The 18,223-nt window shown below is 37.3% G+C and overlaps 1 protein-coding gene and 1 long non-coding RNA gene across 6 annotated transcripts in view; both read left to right on the forward strand.

Moving 5' to 3' along the window:
- Nucleotides 1-18,223, forward strand: part of LOC129754228 (uncharacterized protein ZK1073.1) — a 327,678-nt gene that overhangs the window by 205,780 nt on the left and 103,675 nt on the right. The window lies entirely within an intron of this gene.
- On the forward strand, nt 9,894-12,489 carry LOC129754232 (uncharacterized). The gene is made up of 4 exons (XR_008738986.1): nt 9,894-10,017; nt 11,196-11,244; nt 11,339-11,411; nt 11,468-12,489. It is a non-coding gene; the product is annotated as an uncharacterized LOC129754232 (long non-coding RNA).

Consider the following 18,223-nt stretch of genomic DNA (forward strand, 5'->3'; position numbering starts at 1 on the left):
AGCAATGGGGCAAAAAGGAGTAGTGGCTCCAGAGACTTTCAGAATCAGAATCATTGAAAATGCTTCTCGATATCAAATTTATAAAAAAAATAATTGAATTTTCCAAGAAAACAGTTGAATTTTTTTGGACTTGTACATCATTATATGGAGATTTTTTTTTCTAAATTTACAGTAGAGACAGTTGAACTGATCATCAATAAAAGTCAATCTATTATACACTTCAAACAATCTTAGAAGACACTTCCTGTAATATTATTTGAATGTATAAATGTTTAAGGTTAAACAAAAGTTGAACCTTCAAAATCTAAAGCAAAATTATTTGTTTCTGAGGATTCCTATGGAATGATCTATAATTTAACAGAATTTTCCGAATCTGTGTCACAGAACACAGAATTTTGAATTTTATTACAAAATTCAAAGATTTTTGAAATTTGGTACACCTTTCCAAAATAATAAATTTTTATGTCCTTATTTACTATCGATTTGTGCACAAAACCATGAAAATGTTATAAACTTAACAATGTAAGTTGGTTTCTATCATATTTATTGTAAAAAATAATCCTGTTTTACATCATCATCTTATCACTTCCATAAGTAAATTCAGGCTGATTTGTGTGAAAAGTTCTCGTGTTGACCGCTGCGGGGCGTTTCAATCATTTGGCTGCCAATTTTTCTTGGTTTGGTTCTTTCATCAACTATGACTGATTTCATCATGAGTGAAAGTTATGTAGAAAAACTTCATTATCTGAGTTCAAATCACTTAAAAGATTTAACGCGAGAAAATGATAAGAATTAACAAAATACCACAACTACTTAAGATATTTAACCCTTCGTTTCATAAAGTAACAAATTTGCAACAATTAATGTATGGAAAAAGTGAAAAATCTTTTTTTATATTTGTTACTTTGATTTATCGGCCTAGCGGTGAAAAGTGATGTTCTTTTTAGTAGGGACATCTAAAGATTATGAAATTTTTTTTATATAGATGGATAGAAGGTTAGAAGAAATGAAAGATGGTGAAAATGAGCGGGTAGACTTTGTCTAGAAGCATTACCATCACATACCAAATTTTTGTTCCTCACGAGCCTACTACTATGAAGTGGTAGATACAGATAGAGTTGCATCTACCACCACACATTAGTAGGCTTAGCGTGGTCCGCCCCACAAGCGAGAACTTGTAGTGCGGACGAACAAAAAAGATGATATGTGATCGCTCAGATAAGCTCCCTTTAACTCAGAAACGCATCTATCGATGTTTAAGTCTTCTCAGTTTGTTATCTTCGCATTCGTTACATGCGGGGTTTGCATGCGAAACGGTACGGTCGATAGTCTGATAGTGACCAACCACCGATGCTGTGATGTCGTGTTTTTATTTCTTTTTGGCCAAAGTTATTTAATTTTATGAAGAGATTAACCACCGTAATTTTTGTTTGTTACTTTGATTTATCGGCCTAGCGGTGAAAAGTGATGTCCTTTTTAGTAGGGACATCTAAAGATTATGAAATTTTTTTATATAGATGGATAGAAGGTTAGAAGAAATGAAAGATGGTGAAAATGAGCGGGTAGAATTTGTCTAGAAGCATTACCATCACATACCAAATTTTTGTTCCTCACGAGCCTACTACTATGAAGTGGTAGATACAGATAGAGTTGCATCTACCACCACACATTAGTAGGCTTAGCGTGGTCCGCCCCACAAGCGAGAACTTGTAGTGCGGACGAACAAAAAAGATGATATGTGATCGCTCAGATAAGCTCCCTTTAACTCAGAAACGCATCTATCGATGTTTAAGTCTTCTCAGTTTGTTATCTTCGCATTCGTTACATGCGGGGTTTGCATGCGAAACGGTACGGTCGATAGTCTGATAGTGACCAACCACCGATGCTGTGATGTCGTGTTTTTATTTCTTTTTGGCCAAAGTTATTTAATTTTATGAAGAGATTAACCACCGTAATTTTTGTTTGTTACTTTGATTTATCGGCCTAGCGGTGAAAAGTGATTGTCCGTCCGCACTACAAGTTCTCGCTTGTGGGGCGGACCACGCTAAGCCTACTAATGTGTGGTGGTAGATGCAACTCTATCTGTATCTACCACTTCATAGTAGTAGGCTCGTGAGGAACAAAAATTTGGTATGTGATGGTAATGCTTCTAGACAAATTCTACCCGCTCATTTTCACCATCTTTCATTTCTTCTAACCTTCTATCCATCTATATAAAAAAATTTCATAATCTTTAGATGTCCCTACTAAAAAGGACATCACTTTTCACCGCTAGGCCGATAAATCAAAGTAACAAACAAAAATTACGGTGGTTAATCTCTTCATAAAATCTTTTTTTATTTTAATTTTTTTTCTTGATGTACTCATCATTTCCAACTGTAAAAAATGATTTTTAAGGAAAAATAAAAAATCATGAAATGAAGGGTTAAAAAAACTGCAGTAAAATGCGTAAGTTAATTATCTAGACTAACATTTGAAAAGAACCAAAATTTTCAGGCAAAAATTTTATTAACATTTTTAACTCGAAAATTACAATTCCTACACAAATGTGGTTCATGAAAGAATTTTTTGAAAAAAAAACATTGAATTTTTAGATGAAACATATTTTTTTTAAACCTACAATGAAATGGTTCTACGATTTATTCCACAATTTGAAACCCTTCTACTTTTTTCATAGGAGATATAGGAAGAGACAAAAGAGGCTTCTAAAGATTTTTTTTAGTCCAACCCAAGAACTTATCCTAATATAATTCCGTTGAAAAGCTTAAGAACTTATCAACCAATGAAACTAAATTTGTTATGAGAAGAATTTTTTGGATAGATGGGCATGAGAAAATGGGTTGTTACGGAATCAGTAAACGCGCCTCCGCTACCAAGAAGACCCCCCCCCGCGCGTGGTGAATCGGCAACAAAAACAGGAAACTTCCGAAAATTTGAACAATGTATTTGATGAATTGTTAAATTTTACCTGTAACCAATATCTGACATTATTTTAGGTTCCTATCAATAGTGTTTTACAATTGAATTGATGTTCAAAGTTTGATTGTGTTGTACTCACGTTTAGTGCCTGCGTTTTGTAATTAAATAGCCTTGTTGCCGGTGTTCACTTCTGGTACGGTTGTATCATATACTGTTTATCAAATTTACATTTTAGTTTTCACACATCGACTAGTATATGTAATATGTTACCTGTGCGATGCCTTATTCAAATTAGATATAATGTCCTTTCGTGACCTTGCTACGGTACAATCTGTGATAAAGTTCTATAAACGTGCTGTGATAGCAATCTGTGATAGCCAATCTGTGATAATTAGGTTAAGTTTTGTGTTTATAACTATAGTGTAAGATTATTTGTAATTTCTAGTTTACCTGAAGATAATTATTCCCTGGTATTTAATACTGTTATAGACTTCAAAGAAATTCAACTGTCTACACTAGACTACAACTATTTCCCGAAATAACTCCACTTCACGATACGTGGTAAACGTTTTGATTTGTGGCGTTTTATATCTTCCTCTTTGTTTTCTGTTTTCCCTTTCCGGAAGGCTCATCTATACCTATCATTGACGTCGATTGCTGGTGGGGTTTTCTTGGTAGCGGAGGCGCGTTTACTGATTCCGTAACACTCCCCCCCAGTAAGCTGGAACCCATTTGCTGCTTACTATCGGTGGCGCCGACATCCAATACAGCCAATTTAACAACGGGACGTTCATATACCTTAAACCTAGTCCTCACGGTTGCGCTACGAACCTGTCCGTTACGTTCGTTAACTTTCACCACTCGTCCTTTGGGCCACATATTTCGGGGTAGGTCTGGATCCACGATGATCACCACGTCGTCTACTTTTATCGGTTTTACTGGATGAAACCATTTCGTTCTCCGGTTTATCGTCGGTAAGTACTCTTGAAGCCACCGCTTCCAAAAATAATTGGCAATGAGCTGTGATGTTTTCCAAGTATTCCTAAGCGTAGCGATGGTGTCGTTAAACGGTACTGGAGGTTTCGATCCGCTAGATGACCCGAGCAGGAAATGGTTAGGAGTCAGGGCTTCGCTTTCTGCATCTTCGATGGGCATGTATGTTAATGGGCGGGAATTGATGATGTGTTCAATTTCCAGTAAACCGTTTCTCAGTACTTCATCCGTAGGCGTTCTTGGAATCTGCATATTTTGAAGTATTTTCTTCACCGACTGTACTAGTCGCTCCCAACTTCCTCCCATGTGCGGGCTGCTTGGTGGTAGGAACGACCACTTAGTATCAGCTGTTGTAAACTCCTCCATTAGTTCATCGTGATTCATTTGGCGAAGTGCTTCGTTCAGCTCACGATGTGCACCGATAAAGTTTGTTCCACGGTCACTGAAAATTTCTGTTGGAGTTCCTCGTCGGGCTATGAAATTACGTATGGCCATTATGCAGGAGCTAGATGTAAGTGAGTGAGCTAGCTCTATATGTACTGCTCTGACTACCAAGCATGTAATGAGTACACCCCATCGTTTTTCTGTTCTCCTTCCAACAGCAACATGCATTGGGCCGAAATAATCAATCCCAACATATGAGAATGGTCTAGAATATGCTGAGAGTCTGGCTGGTGGCAAGTCTGCCATCATTGGTGGCTGCGGTTGGGCCTTTGCATTTTTGCACCATTGGCATGTTTTGCGTAGTTTCGCACATACTCTACGAAGTTTTGGGATTTGATACTTCTGCCTGAGTTCATTGACAACCGCTTCATGGTTCGTGTGGCGGTAGTGTTCATGACAAGACTTGATGATAAGAGCGGTTACTGGATGTTCTTTGGGTAACACGATTGGATGAGCGGATGCAGGAGGAACAAACTTACATGACGCAACTCTTCCTCGCATGCGTAAGATCCCGTACTCATCCAAAAAAGGTGAAAGTCCATAGAGTGGGCTGCCTTTGGGGACCTGAATGTGTATCCGCTTGGTGTTTGAAAGAATAGCAATCTCTTCTGGGAAAACTTCTCGCTGCACGAGTTTATAGATTTGGTTCTCTGCTTCTCGAAGTTCACTCTGTTTAAGAATTCCTGATATGCGATTTTCTGGTTTGGATTTTGCTAGATAGTTGCTTAAAAAACGTAGAACGAAAGCATAGACTCGCACGACTGTCCACCATTTAGAAAATTTTGCAAAGTTAATTATTGGTTCCTGTATAGTATGTACATTCACAGATTGCAGCATTTCGGTGGTAGTTAGTTCCTGTTGGTTATTTTGCAGTGGCCACTGATCTTGTTTATTCCATATAAACTCCGGACCTCTGAACCATCGACTACACGCTGTAAATTCCGGGGCTTTTTGCCATTTCGTACCTTCATCGGCCACGTTGAGTGTGGTTGGCACCCAGTTCCATTCGTGAATTTCGGTGTTCTCAAGAATTTCTCCAACTCGCGCTCCCACGTACTTGCTATATTTTCGGTGGTCCGATCGGAGCCAGCAAATCACGTCCCTTGAATCTGACCAGAAGAAACGGCTGCTGATAGAGATCCTGTGACTTTCTCTGATGTCGTTCGCCAGTCTGACGCCGATAACAGCCGCCTGCAGCTCAAGACGTGGAATTGAAACATATTTAAGTGGTGCTACGCGAGTTTTGGCGGTGACAAACGCACATTCGATATGTTGGCCAGTTTCAAAACGTAGGTAAGCCACGGCAGCGTACCCACTCTCGCTAGCGTCGACAAAGACGTGCAGCTGGGTCTTGGTATTCGTCGATAACATGGCTTTTCTTCTGTAACACCGAGGGATCGAAACTGTCTCTACTTTCTCAAGGACTTTAAGCCAGATCTGCCATTTCGCAAACTGCTGATGATTTATTGGGTCATCCCACTTGGTCCCTTCCCGCCAGATCTCTTGAAGTAAAACTTTAAGATACATCATAAAATTTGCGATCAGTCCGAGAGGATCGTAAATTAGCATCAGAACTCGTAGAACTTCCCTTTTCGTTGGAACCTTTTCACCAAGAAGTAGTTCTCGTTTGCATCGATGAGGAATTTTGAACGTGAAGACATCATTATTTGTATCCCACCACATGCCGAGCACCTTTTCAGTGGCCAAAGAATTAATCAGATTCATATTTTTCGTCGTTACTTCCCGCTCTCCCAGTTCTGTCAACAACCTTTTTGAATTTGACAGCCAACCACGTATTTCGAAACCGCCTTCGTTGTGGATGGTTCGCACATTTTTAGCTAGCTTGATAACTTCGTCTTCTGATTCCAAACTATACAACATGTCGTCCACGTATGTTCCAAAACGAATAGCGGAAACTGCATCAGGAAATCGATCAGAAAAGCGTTCGGCATTCAAATTTTTGACGAACTGTGCACTACTAGGAGAGCAACTTGCACCGAAGGTCATAACTTGCATTATGTAAGTTGAAGGATGTTCACCTTGTATTCCATCGTTCCACAGGAACCGTTGGCAGTGTTGGTCACTCTTTTGAATCAATACTTGGTGGAACATTTCTTTTATATCTCCTGAGACTGCCCACAAGAACTCACGGAATCGGTGGAGCACATGTGGCAGCGGTGTCACTTGATCTGGGCCCTTGAGAAGAAATGTGTTTAGAGAAACTCCTTGAACCGTAGCGGCAGCATCCCAGACAATTCTCAATTTTCCTGGTTTGTTTGGGTTGACCACGGGGAAGATCGGTAAATACCAGCTTTTGCCCTTGTGTTCGGATTCTTCTTCTGCGGATAGCTTGCGAATGTAGTCTTTGGACATATATTCTCGAAGTTTCAAGTGCATCGCGTTTGCCAACTCTGGTTCACAATTCATCCGTCTTTGTAAGCACTGATGACGTCTAAGAGCCATGGATTTGCTGTTCGGTAGTTGCACGTCATCATACCGCCAAAGTAGTCCTGTTTCATATCGCATTCCTTTCTGAATGGTATTTGACTGAAGCATCTTCAATGCTCGTTCATCATCCTTCGATATGAGCCGTTTACTGTTTACCTGAGCACCAATATTGTCCAAAGCGATAAATTCTTTTACTGTTCTTGATAACTCGTCACACTGGCATATGTGGTAGTTGTAGGCTTTCTTCGGAGTCACAATAGTTTGCTTATCTTTTGACCACGGTCCGTAAACGACCCAACCAAGACGGGTTAATACAGCCGTGGGTTGATTCTCGAGTCCTTCTTTAGAGGTCAATGGGTATTCGAGACGAATGTTATCCATGCCCAAGAGGATCCTCGGTCTTACGTTGCTGTATGACTCTATGGGAATATTCGAGAGGTGTTGGAAGTACTTCGATAAATCCTCTACGGATAATGATTGTGCTGGGAGATCTAAGCTTTGAACCGTGTGCACTCGAGATAGATGATACCTTTGGTCTTGTCGATCACCAGCAATAAATAATGAGCATCTAACGGAGTCAACTTCATATCGGCCATGACCAGCAGTCCAATTGATACAAAGAGGATACTTTTCACCATCCAAATCCAATTCTCTCCATAGATCGTGTTCCATTAACGTGCATGTTGATCCCCCATCAAAAAAGGCAAACGTAGAAATTGATTTCCCATTACCGTGCAAGGTTACCGGAATATACTTCAGGAGTATCCCTCCGAGTGAACAGTGATGCGCATTGCAGGAAGCACTCTGTGCGGGAGTCTCAGAAGATGGAACGCCCCTATGTTTATTGTCGTTGTGTAGTAACCAGTGGTGGAGGTAGTTGCATCCATTCTTGTTGCACGGTACCTTTCTATCGCATGCTTTGAAGTGCTTCGCTAAGCATTTGCGACAGATTCCTTTGTCCTTTATTAGGAACCATCGCGCACCGATGGTCATATTCTGAAACCGTTTACACTGATCTAAACTGTTACAGTTTTCATCACATGCTAAGCATGTTTTCCGAGTGTTATCTTCTGTATGGACGTGTAAAAAGGCATCCACTTTCTTCGGCTTAAATTGGCTATTCGGCCGCGTAACCTTGCTGAAGGCTTCTACCATTCTCCCGATCCACTCATTGAATTCCAACAGCGTGGCAGTACCATTTTCCATTAGATGATAGGCCCAATTCATCTTAATTGGTGGGGGTAGCATTTCCACAAGCTCATTTAGTAAGGTGAGGTTATACAGGCATTCGTCCAGTCGACATGCCTGGATCGTAGCACACAGGTTCTGGACCGCAACACCGAAGTCGATCATTGTATCCAGCTTGTCAGCATCTGGTATTGGCATTCTCTTTACCCGTTTCACCATTGTTTCTACGATAGAGTCTGGGTTCCCAAACAATGTTTTCAAACGATTTATAATGATTGGAACGTTGTTGGGGTGCAGGAGAAGACTCTTAACAGCACTGAAAGCTCGGTCATACAAACATCTTTCTAGACGGTCGAGCAATTCGTCATTTTTGAAGGCGCACATTTTAGAGGTTCTTTCAAAGGCAGCAATGAAACGAGGCCAGTCTTCCGGGTCTCCACCGAATTTTGGAAGATCTTTGACAGTTTGACGTGCCGCCAAATTACTGCTGTTCAATGGTTCATCTCTGTATCCGTTGAGTTCTTCTGGAATGTTCTGGGGAAAGCCGTTTCTGTGAGGTGTCGACATCGAGTAGGGAAGAGGAAAAGTGGGAACAGGATTCTCACCACTCGATCTTTCAAACAGCACTATTGGGTTTTGCTTCGATGTAGACATTGTTATGTTTCGCGTTGGTTGAACTGATGGATTCATTGGAGCAGATGATCTACTCACTCCTGTCTTTGGTGAGTTTTCGGTGTATCCAGGTAAGAGCGTTTCATTAACGGGTTTCGAATTTTGTTCCTCAAAAAGGTCCGTATTACTCAACCACTCTGAATTTTTTCCATATCAGTCGTGGTCTCAGGATCGGAATCTTCTTGCTCCAAATTTTGCCGTTCGAGTTCTAAACGTTCTTCCAACTGTTTTTTCTCCAACGATTGTCTAGCTTCCAGAGCTTTCGATTGAAATTCCTTTATCTTAATGCTCTTCTTAGAAACCTTCGATGAACCTTTAGAGCTACACCTTGATTTCGTAGCCATGCAAGCTGTAGAACTAGCCAGCGGCTCCGTACCCTGTTGTTTCCAATTGGCTTCAGGAATTGATGGGTAATTTGTGTGTTTCTGCGTTGCTCTTGTATTTGTATTTGGGGATTGTTGAATAAGTTCGTGTCTATCAGGATATTGCTTTCGCGAAGTACTCGGCTGCTGGTGTTTTTGCAATTGCAATTGCTCTAGCTCGAACTCTATCGGCTTCTGCTGCTTCATTTCTGGTTTTCCCAGTCGCCGCACCGTTTGTTCTAGCTGCACTTGTACACTCCAAAAAATTTTCAAAATTACACGAGCCAGAAACGCTTCGAGACATAATTTTGTTTGATCTATATTCAAATATGATCTAATTTTACATCTTTCCACGTCTAACATACATGTGCGTAACAATACATCAGGTCTCATCCTGAAAATAAGTCTTCAATGATGTAAATTTGTGTGCTTTATATCATATTTGCTTTGTCAAACCATATGCAAACCGCATCGCATGTCTGCTACGTTTATTTTGAAAACTTGCAACTATTTTGTGAAATGTTACGCACAAATATTTTCAACGTTATTTTTATAGTTTTGTCGGTATATGAACATGCAGAGAATTGTGTGTTGGTTGGAAGAAATTTTAAATAATCATCGCTAGTGATAAAAAATGAAAGTGTATGGTTTTGAGCAACATCACAGCCGAACATATGAGTGCAGGACGAATTCAGAAACATCGGCGTTGAATAGGACCGTTCGCTCTGAATTCCCGTATTTACATCTGATAAATGATCACCTCGATTTAGCGACCGTATGGAGTTCCGGAACAAGAACGTGTATTATCACCTCTTTCCCTGATAATTGAGTTTCTCTTCAATTCCGAATGCATTCTTACGGACATCCATCGGGATTATTTCTTGCGTGCCATTAAAAATTTGTAGATTCGGAACAGTGACATAGCTGACGCTCGTAAGAGTCTGGAGACAGTCCCACTGCTGCAACAGATGAAACAGATGCACTGATTACGGTATCTATTAAATGGATTAATTTTTATTACCTGCAACAATAAACCTCGATAGGATTTCACTGGTTTCAGTACATTATATTATTCGTTGCAATTTGGTCTCATTACCGGTATTGATTTGATTATCCTAGCGTAAAACTTCAAAAAGCCGAAACTGCAACTGTAGGAAATTGCAAAACACGAACTAAAAGATTAAGATTTGAAAAATAAATAGATTTTGATTGCATTCAATGTAATTTCTTAAGCCACGTTTCGAGTTAATTGCTAGATTCGCCTTTGTGAAATATTCAGCAAATATTGACGAGACAAAAGACAGAACAACATAATCAGAAGTGCCAGGTGTTCTTACTTTTCAGGATTTGTCCTGATTTTCGAGAGACCGTCCCAGGGGGATGGCAAGTTGGTTCTTCTTGCGACAAGAATCTTTTTTTTTCTATCTATGGGGAGAAAAGTTTATGGTGTTCTCCTCTCAAAGTAGTACGAAGTCAAATTTTCAATCAATGAGGAACCAGAACGATTGTTGTGTTAGTGTGCAATCATTCATAACTATCTAAGATTTGACATTTAGTCCGGGTCCTTGACAGCAAAACGTCAGGTTTGTATTGGGCCCCAGAAAATAGTGGGCCCGTAATTATGATGGTTGTCAAATTCAATGACAAAGAATAGGTTTGCCATCCCTTGGACCGTCCTGATTTTTTAAAATATCCTGATTTATCCTTATTTTTTTGTATTTAAATGGTCTTTTCGCACTAAATTTTAAAAAAAATATCCAAATTATAATTAAATTTAGTTCAAAAAGACCATTTAAAAAAAATCAGGACAATTTGAAAAATCAGGACGGTCTCTCGAAAATCAGGACAAATCCTGAAAAATCAGAACACCTGGCACCTCTAATGTGGTTCTGTCAGGTTCTGTCCATACTCGCTGGATATTTCATAAAGGCGAACCTAGCAGTTTGCTCAAATCCTAAAAAATGCTAATGAAATGTCATTAAATATAATCAAAACAGATCAAAACCTATTTTCAAAATCATAATCTTTTTGTTCATGTATTTTGATGAATTCCTTTTTGCAGTCTCGGCCTTTTGAAATATTACACTAGAATAATCAAAACGATAACGGTCGGTAGTGGGTGGAGTACGACGTTCTAATGAAATGTTAATTTTATTTGATCGCTGCCAGCCGTTCGTTTCAAGAAATTGGCCAATACTTCGATCGGATGATGGCTCGAGTAAGTTCTTTGTCGAAATTCCCAGAACTCCGTTGAATGATGCAGTTTTGGTCGTTCCGTCAATATTCTAATATTTGTTTTTTTTTTGTTGCAGAATTCTATTTGCATGATGAATACCCGGAATTTCTTCGAACGGTGCAATTGGCACTTGTTGCTGCAGTCTACAGGTTGGTTTATCACTATTGTTTAAGCTTACCATGCTAATTGCTGTTACTTTTTTTAGGATTTCTGTGCGACTCTTGAAAAACGGAAAGCACAAGAACAGATAGTTGAAGAATGGCCTGTTCCGTGAAATCTGACACATGTTCCGATTTAGCAAACATCGTGAGAACGGCATTTACGCAATAAGTGACAACGATCGAATGGATTACGCGACTGGTGGCTGGAATGAAACATCCGCTTCTTCGGCTCAACAGAAAACTCAGGATACTCTCGATCCATCAGACGGATGTGTTTAACCGTCGGTTTTCGCACAATGTCAAGTAAGTTATCCCACCGTCATGTACTCTCAAAATCATCCAGCACAGCAGACTCGCCATGGCGCAGCGGAACACCAGTCAACCTGCATAGCCATCTAAACAGCTGCAGAAGCATGTCAACTGGAACGACCGGAAGCATGGATAGCAGCAGTTCCGGATGACTTTCGTCCGGCTACCATCTCAAAAACGGAACGGTTCCATCCGCATCCGAAGTCCATTTTTAAACCAGGTTCAAATCTAGAACTCGCTGTCGTATCAATGGTTGGCCTCTCAAGTTAATTCATTTAAGTACCTCACAGTTTTTAACAAGCAATCATCCAAATTAATTGAAGCACTCAGCTAGAAAACTGTTCAGTCTCGAGTACCCATCAAGATGTTTTTTTTGCAAATTAGGCTCCAGTAATGGAATTGTTACTTTGAAAAACTATTTGCCGGATATATTAACAGTTTCATATACTATCGTATGGTTATGGCAACATGATGTACTCTGTTTACTTAACTGACCCTGTTTAAATGTCCCTGAGCTACTACTAAGGTGGCTAGAGTTTTCAATAAGATCGGGTACAAATCAAAATCACGATAATTTTTAATTAACTCGTCAGAGTTAATAATATTTTTTTCTAATTGACAGGCAATTCATGATGATCTATTAATTGCTTTGAAAATGTTGAATATAACAAATTTCAGACTTTTCTCAAGTTCATTATATGCGGCATGCTCCTCTGTTATTGATATTTCGTCCCCTAAACACGATATCGATTTTTGATACAGTCAAAATTGGTTCTCGGTACTTAAGTTTGTTTTTCGGGAACCAATTAATTAAGCATTTTTTTTAAAGAAGATAGAAATAAAAAAAATCAATTAGCATTGCAAAAGTATGCGTAACTGTTAACTGTACAGTTAGGTTGTAAAAAATTGTAAACATTGGGGCTTATTCTGCGACGCGAGTGACGTGACTCACGAAATTTCACTTCTTTGTCCTGACTACAGAAAAAGCTTTAGCAAAGAAATTTGTGTATCGATAAGTTCTGAAGACCAATAGCAGCTCATACGAACGAAAATTTCGAGACTAGAGAGACTATTTAAGCCAGCAAAACGATATGAAATTTCGTGAGTCACGTCAATCGCGTCGCAGCATAAGCCCCATTTCCTATAAATGTTCCAAACTGTGTATTCTAGAATAAGATGTTTAAAAAAATAAAAGAAAATCAAACAAAACAAATGCATTAATCTATAAATTTTGTCCCCGAAAGCTCATACCACTAAAAATGTATACGACGCAACATTATTTCTTATGAGATCTAATTTTATGCTAAAAAAGATGCTTTACTTTTGTGCATCACATTTGATTTAAGTTTACATCATCGATGATATAATATTATGTCAAATACGTCATATAATTTATGTCTGAGGAATTATGGCTTCAAGCGTTTCTGTTTTTCTCGGTATAACTTTAGGTCAAAAGTGATGTTTCAATTTTGTGCATCCAATTTGACATAAATTTACACCAAAAAATTAATAGTGTGTAGCTGACTTTGCTTCCATAGCTCTTCCTTCCGTCGAAGCTCTTCCGTTTGCTCCCTTAAGACACATTTCTCCTTTTCTAAAGCCTTTCTCACACACGAGTTACAGCTCCAGTCCTTATCCTTGATGCTATCGTCTACATTCACGCAGTCGTAGTGGAACCATGTGTCGCATTCGTCACATTGGACCATTCTGCTATTATCAACGGCTCGACATGTACCGCAGCTTTCACCAGACTTAGTAATATTGCTCCTATTCGCATTTTTGGCACTCGCTACGCTTGCTTCCGACATCCCGGTAAACGTAAAATTTAATTTGTTGGTGAATCGGCAACAAAAACAGGAAACTTCCGAAAATTTGAACAATGTATTTGATGAATTGTTAAATTTTACCTGTAACCAATATCTGACATTATTTTAGGTTCCTATCAATAGTGTTTTACAATTGAATTGATGTTCAAAGTTTGATTGTGTTGTACTCACGTTTAGTGCCTGCGTTTTGTAATTAAATAGCCTTGTTGCCGGTGTTCACTTCTGGTACGGTTGTATCATATACTGTTTATCAAATTTACATTTTAGTTTTCACACATCGAATAGTATATGTAATATGTTACCTGTGCGATGCCTTATTCAAATTAGATATAATGTCCTTTCGTGACCTTGCTACGGTACAATCTGTGATAAACAGTATATGATACAACCGTACCAGAAGTGAACACCGGCAACAAGGCTATTTAATTACAAAACGCAGGCACTAAACGTGAGTACAACACAATCAAACTTTGAACATCAATTCAATTGTAAAACACTATTGATAGGAACCTAAAATAATGTCAGATATTGGTTACAGGTAAAATTTAACAATTCATCAAATACATTGTTCAAATTTTCGGAAGTTTCCTGTTTTTGTTGCCGATTCACCAACATGGGTATAATTATGAAAAACGCCTACTTTCTTCAAGCAGTGGGGACGGATGAATGAAATGGAAAAGTGCTCCCATATGAGCTTTTTTGGAATAAATCGAGAACTATTCAAGCAAAATGGACATTAATTTTTAAAGAGGTTGTTTACATACAAATAGTTGGATTAAATCGAAAACTAACAAATAAATGGATCTAAATAAGGAATTAGACTGAGTCGATTTGGAGTCATTTTTTATTTTTTCAAACCCTGGGGTCTAAATAGCTTTGTTTTGTCCAAAACTTATCCATGATTTTTTGTAGAATTTTTATGTAACGTTTACATGAGTAAATTTGAACATTTAAATTTGTATGGGAAAATTGAATATTTTGTACTGAAAAATTAACACCATTTTTGTTTCTTCTGTGAAATCGAGCTAGCTGATCGTTTTTGTGCTAATTTATAAATTTCCTAAAGGAAATTTTCCGCTAAATAACTTTATTAAAGACCGTAACTTCGTATTTTATTAGGAAAAGAAGTTATTAGCTGTTTAATAGGGGTATGTCTTTTCGCATTGATAAACAATAAATTCATTTGACATCACTGCTTCTGCCTAGCGAAGTATTGCATTACTACTTTTCATGCAATACTTCACGAGGCACAAGCAGTGGTATCAATTGAATTTATTGTTTATCAATGCGAAAAGGCATACCCCTGTTAAACAGCTAATAACTTTTTTGCCTAGTAAGATACGAAGTTACGATCTTCAACAAAGTTGTTTAGCGGAAATTTCCTTTAGGAAATTTATAAACACAGAGAACAGACGTACAAGCTAGCCCACGAAACTTGTGTAAAAATTCCAACGCCCTTTTAGAACCAATTTTTGTTTTTTGGCTGGGCCACCAGATGTCTCCAAACTCATCAGAGAGAACTGTCAAAACAAAACAGAGAAAAAATAACAAAATTTTGGTCAGTTTTAAACAGGTCGTATGAGCACTTGGCGGCATGTTTAAATATAATCGCTGTTGGAGTTTTGTAACACATTGCATAAAAAATGTATCCTAAAATTTATCCGCTATTTTCTTCAAATTTGCAATAAGAACTAAATTTTAAGCAATAGGATGCAAACGAGATACGTAAATTAAATCCGCTTTGAAATGCTTAGTATAAGTACTGCTGGATGAAAATAATTGTCAAGAATGTACTTATTTGACTGGACTGGACATAGTCGTCGCTTCCTCTGACTTCAATAACCATTCAAGAAATGCGAAAGCTTGATCCAACAGTTGTCAGTTGTTCTCCGCCGCAGTTGTACTCAAGGACTAAAAAAATCGTATTCAAATCGGAGCAGCCAAGAAACAAAACCGCGCGTAGTTCACAAAAGTTCTGACCACAGTAGGTTCGCGACTCAGCAAACACGTGATTGTAGGGGATTTTTTTCAAGGGGAATCCGATCGCCAGAAAATCGTGAGCGAGCCGTGGCAGAAAACCTCGCGAACCTCGCGATTCTGGTTCGTGAACCAAATTGGAAAACGCATTGCACACTTGATGGTCGTGTTTTTCGTTTTGTTATTTTGTCTCCACATGGTTGTTGATTGCGCCAAATGCAACGCGTGGACAGATGAAATAAATCGATTTTTCAAAGTTTTCATAACAATTTCTTGAAAATAATTTACAATGTTGTAAATTTAAACATGTATATAATTTGTGAATTGAAGTTTGTCCTTTCTGATGTTAAACAACGTCAAATTTGGCAAATTTGTTTATAGAGTTTCGAAAGGATGCAATCTGGCCCAGTAACAGATAGAAAAAATATTGATTTAATTATCCGAAGGATAAAAAGGTCCTCCGCATCCTAAAAAGATGTATGGGGTGGGGGAAGGATAAAAAAAATACAAATCCAATCTAGAAATGTGCTACTTCGGCATCTTAATTGTATCCCTTTTGTTATTTTCTAGTTTCTTCCGAAGTTCAAATTGAGGAAGTTATATAAGTTTGGAATTTCAAATTTCATGTCATCGCAGAAAAAAAGGAGGCATTAACCGTACGATGAAGTTTTGAAAGCGAGGGAAAACCATTGAGATAATTAAGAATTTCAATGTTTCAAACTCATTGCGGACCAAATACAAGATATCTAGTGTTTTTCGCTTGACGCGTTTCCGAGCCGGACAAACCGGGCAATTTTAAATAGAAACCTAGCAAAATCCGGGCAATTAATTTTAAAAATGTCCATAAATCCGAGCATTATCTGGGCAAAAAAACTTTTTTGTCCTACGCTATTTCTCTAATATGAGCAGATAATAATGACGAATTAAAAATAGCAGGAAAAACATTCAACAAGCTCAATCAAAGGAAATCCAGGCAATAAACGTAGATTTCAAATCCATGAGTTTGATCAAGATCAAGTTCAAAATAAATGTGAAAGATAACTATAATTGAAAAATTTGCATTTAAATTTTTGAAAACTGCTTTTTTACTACTGTTTTGAAATAAAAAAGATCTTTTTTTCAATTCAACTGATTTTGGATGCAACGAAATATTGGTGTTATTCAAAGTTACAGAGCCATACCTAGTTCAGAAATATTTCAAAAAAATTTCAGAACATTCTCATTTTGCAAAATATTTTCAATGGCATCTTATTTGATTTTCATTACTACTTAAATTTGACATGCATACTACATTTGGACTAGTGTGAACATATTCGATTTTTATTTTTAAAATATTTCAAATATGTACGATTTGCGATTGATATTTCAAATTCCTAATTTCAGCTGAAAATCCGAATGATGAACAAAATTTGAAAACAAATAATTCAATGTTCACGATTCAAAATCCATTTTTTAAAATTCCTTTTCTGGATTCAAAATTATACAATTGATTTAAAAAATTAGGATTGAAAATTCTTTCTCATAAATTCTTAATTTCATATTCGTGATACTTAATTTGAAACTGTACAATTTAAATTCGAATTCTGAGTTTTGAAATAAGTTCTACGAATATTTGAATCAAATTTGTGGATTAAGAATTCCGAATTCAAATAGTAAAGTGTAACTTTTTCATTCAGAATTGAGTCATCAGAACAACACAATTCCAAAATCGGGATTCCCTAATCCAAAATGAATTTCAACTGAATATTTTTGAATTTGGAATAAGCAATTTTCAATCATTAATTTGTCCATTCCAAACTCTATGCAAAGAGTGAGAAAATATAAATTTTAATAGCAAAATTCGTATAAGCGGATTCAGAAATGTTAAAATAAAATCTGAAAAACAAACTCCGTACTTACTAACAGTTCGAAACATAGAGTGATGAACCCATAAAAAGAATTTTGATAGTTTTAAATCATAAATAATGAATAATTAATTTGAATTTATTCATTTTCAAGTTGCGTTGTGAATTTTGATGATCGAAAAATAATCTTCAGATTATAAGTAGATAAAAATGACGAAAAAATGGTAGATAAAAAAAATAGCAGAAATCAATTCAAGAAGCTCAATCGAAGGAAATTCAGACAATAAACGGTGATTTCAAATCCAGTAGTAAGATCGAGATCGGATTCAGAATTAATGTTAGAGATTATTATAATTTAAAAATAACAATGCAAGTTTGTAATTTATTTTCCGACGTATCATTAATTCTATCGGTTTTTATCATTGATTGAGTATCATACTCATTTTTGTTACTTAAAAGGATTTGAATTGAGAATAACATGAATTTATTGTAATATTTAAAAACTACCGTCCCGTTATTGTGGTCAAAGTCCGTTTTCGCTTTGACAAAATAAAGTACGCACTCTTATAATTCGGGTTTTTTCTCTTCTTGGAAAATTGTTGCGTCTTCTTATAAGTAAAAAAGAATTCAATTCTCTGCAAAAACCGTTGGAACTAAGGATTTCATTATTTCTTCATCCTTTTAGGGGCATGTGAATAAGGTGGTGAAAAAGCAAGTTTCCGTAGATATTTGTATCCCTCAAGCCAAAACCCCTCAAGAAAGTTTTTTTTTTAAGAAAAATTACTTGAAAACTCTTCTTTGATTATTGAATTAATTTATCAATTTTTTATGATATTCACTTTAA

This window comes from Uranotaenia lowii, chromosome 3, assembly GCF_029784155.1.
Source record: "Uranotaenia lowii strain MFRU-FL chromosome 3, ASM2978415v1, whole genome shotgun sequence".
NCBI lineage: Eukaryota > Metazoa > Arthropoda > Insecta > Diptera > Culicidae > Uranotaenia > Uranotaenia lowii.